Source organism: Euprymna scolopes, chromosome 22 (genome assembly GCF_053919585.1).
Source record: "Euprymna scolopes isolate OS-2025 chromosome 22, ASM5391958v1, whole genome shotgun sequence".
Lineage (NCBI taxonomy): Eukaryota > Metazoa > Mollusca > Cephalopoda > Sepiida > Sepiolidae > Euprymna > Euprymna scolopes.
The window spans coordinates 61945495-61949256 of NC_136503.1; positions in this window are offsets into that span (position 1 = coordinate 61945495).

Consider the following 3762-nt stretch of genomic DNA (forward strand, 5'->3'; position numbering starts at 1 on the left):
CCTCGTGAGGATTCGTCAGGCTAATGCATAGAATTTGCGTTGATTCGTGTTTTTATATATCCACGTGATATTGTCTTTACTAGTCAGCCAATCAGATTCCTAATTACTCACACACCTATCCATTGTTGCTAATGAGCATGCGCGCACATGTATCTTTGTTTTATCGATGATATTTTTTTCATTTCTTTGTCATCGGAGATGGCCTAGTTTTAATTTGGATGTTTATTTACGTTTTATGTTTTAGTTGAGTATCAGTTGTGTATTTATTTATTCATTAATTATTATTACAATCGTGATTATCATTTTTGATATTGTTGTTGTTATTTTAGTAGTAGTAGTAGTAGTAGTAGTAGTAGTAGTAGTAGTAGTAGTAGTAGTAGTAGTTTGGATTTAGGTGCAGTTACAGAGTGGAGGAAACTGTTGATAGTGGTTGTAGCTAGATGTGTGTTTTTTGTGAAAGTTTGGCAAGGGGAGACTGTAGATTAAAGCTTAGACGAACACTTGCCATGAAAATAACGATAGAGCAGAGAGAGGCTCGCAATGTCTCTTCTGTGTGAAAGAGATTGCAGGTAGGAGAAAATGGCATCACCTACAAGGTTTCAAAGCCGGTTTTGAATTCTGTCAAGGCAGGATAGAGTGCCAGATTTGGCAACAGTCCAACTAATCATATTTTTGTGAGGAGGAACCCGAATATATTCATATTCATAAAATCATCAATACCAAATATTGCAGAAGGTCTTGTAAATTTTGTTTACGATTCCATGGCTGACATATAATATTCCTGCAAAAACACAGCAACTATACAAGATATATCGGTTGGGTTGAATAACATATATTTCTTAACAGATTGCGTTTTAAAAAGAAATTATGCAAAATTTCTATGCAGAGAGTTAATAATAAATATAATGAAGCGGTTAGATCACAAAATGGCCGCTCAATTGACTGTACTGACATGCAGAAGTTCAAGTATCTCGGTGCCCAACTCCCTACATAATACCTCGGCAGATTTGGTTCCAAATAGTAGTCCCTTACAATTTAATGGCACTGTACCTTGTTTAAAGTGAAAAAAAAACAGTAAAAGAGAAAAAAAGAAGAGAAATTTGCAAAATACTGAAAACAAATTTGTATTTGAAAAATAATCCACAAAAATCTGAAAATATATTTGCCAAATAAAAATTAAAAAGAAAATAAAAGAAATCTGCAGAAAAAGAAATTGCAAAATAGAAATTGAACAGAAATAAAAGAAATCCACAAAAATCATGAAAAAAAATATTTGCAAAAAAGAAATTAAAAATCAAATAAATAAATCCACAAAAATCATGAAAAAAAAGATTTGCAAAAAAGAAATTAAAAATCAAATAAATAAATCCACAAAAATCATGAAAAAAAAGATTTGCAAAAAAGAAATTAAAAATCAAATAAATAAATCCACAAAAATCATGAAAAAAAAGATTTGCAAAAAAGAAATTAAAAATCAAATAAATAAATCCACAAAAATCATGACAAAATAGATTTGCAAAAAAGAAATTAAAAATCAAACAAATAAATCCACAAAAATCAGAAAAGATATATTTGCAAAAAAGAAATTAAAAATCAAATAAATAAATCCACAAAAATCATGAAAAAAATACATTTGCAAAAAAGAAATTAAAAATCAAATAAATAAATCCACAAAAATCATTAAAAAAAAGATTTGCAAAAAAGAAATTAAAAATCAAATAAATAAATCCACAAAAATCATGAAAAAAATACATTTGCAAAAAAGAAATTAAAAATCAAATAAATAAATCCACAAAAATCATGAAAAAAAAGATTTGCAAAAAAGAAATTAAAAATCAAATAAATAAATCCACAAAAATCATGAAAAAAAAGATTTGCAAAAAAGAAATTAAAAATCAAATAAATAAATCCACAAAAATCATGAAAAAAAAGATTTGCAAAAAAGAAATTAAAAATCAAATAAATAAATCCACAAAAATCATGACAAAATAGATTTGCAAAAAAGAAATTAAAAATCAAACAAATAAATCCACAAAAATCAGAAAAGATATATTTGCAAAAAAGAAATTAAAAATCAAATAAATAAATCCACAAAAATCATGAAAAAAATACATTTGCAAAAAAGAAATTAAAAATCAAATAAATAAATCCACAAAAATCATGAAAAAAAAGATTTGCAAAAAAGAAATTAAAAATCAAATAAATAAATCCACAAAAATCATGAAAAAAAAAGATTTGCAAAAAAGAAATTAAAAATCAAATAAATAAATCCACAAAAATCATGAAAAAAAAGATTTGCAAAAAAGAAATTAAAAATCAAATAAATAAATCCACAAAAATCATGAAAAAAAAGATTTGCAAAAAAGAAATTAAAAATCAAATAAATAAATCCACAAAAATCATTAAAAAAAAGATTTGCAAAAAAGAAATTAAAAATCAAATAAATAAATCCACAAAAATCATGACAAAATAGATTTGCAAAAAAGAAATTAAAAATCAAACAAATAAATCCACAAAAATCAGAAAAGATATATTTGCAAAAAAGAAATTAAAAATCAAATAAATAAATCCACAAAAATCATGAAAAAAATACATTTGCAAAAAAGAAATTAAAAATCAAATAAATAAATCCACAAAAATCATGAAAAAAAAGATTTGCAAAAAAGAAATTAAAAATCAAATAAATAAATCCACAAAAATCATGAAAAAAATACATTTGCAAAAAAGAAATTAAAAATCAAATAAATAAATCCACAAAAATCATGAAAAAAAAGATTTGCAAAAAAGAAATTAAAAATCAAATAAATAAATCCACAAAAATCATGAAAAAAAAGATTTGCAAAAAAGAAATTAAAAATCAAATAAATAAATCCACAAAAATCATGAAAAAAAAGATTTGCAAAAAAGAAATTAAAAATCAAATAAATAAATCCACAAAAATCATGACAAAATAGATTTGCAAAAAAGAAATTAAAAATCAAACAAATAAATCCACAAAAATCAGAAAAGATATATTTGCAAAAAAGAAATTAAAAATCAAATAAATAAATCCACAAAAATCATGAAAAAAATACATTTGCAAAAAAGAAATTAAAAATCAAATAAATAAATCCACAAAAATCATGAAAAAAAAAGATTTGCAAAAAAGAAATTAAAAATCAAATAAATAAATCCACAAAAATCATGAAAAAAAAAGATTTGCAAAAAAGAAATTAAAAATCAAATAAATAAATCCACAAAAATCATGAAAAAAAAGATTTGCAAAAAAGAAATTAAAAATCAAATAAATAAATCCACAAAAATCATGAAAAAAAAGATTTGCAAAAAAGAAATTAAAAATCAAATAAATAAATCCACAAAAATCATGAAAAAAAAGATTTGCAAAAAAGAAATTAAAAATCAAATAAATAAATCCACAAAAATCATGACAAAATAGATTTGCAAAAAAGAAATTAAAAATCAAACAAATAAATCCACAAAAATCAGAAAAGATATATTTGCAAAAAAGAAATTAAAAATCAAATAAATAAATCCACAAAAATCATGAAAAAAATACATTTGCAAAAAAGAAATTAAAAATCAAATAAATAAATCCACAAAAATCATGAAAAAAAAGATTTGCAAAAAAGAAATTAAAAATCAAATAAATAAATCCACAAAAATCATGAAAAAAAAGATTTGCAAAAAAGAAATTAAAAATCAAATAAATAAATCCACAAAAATCATGAAAAAAATACATTTGCAAAAAAGAAATTAAAAATC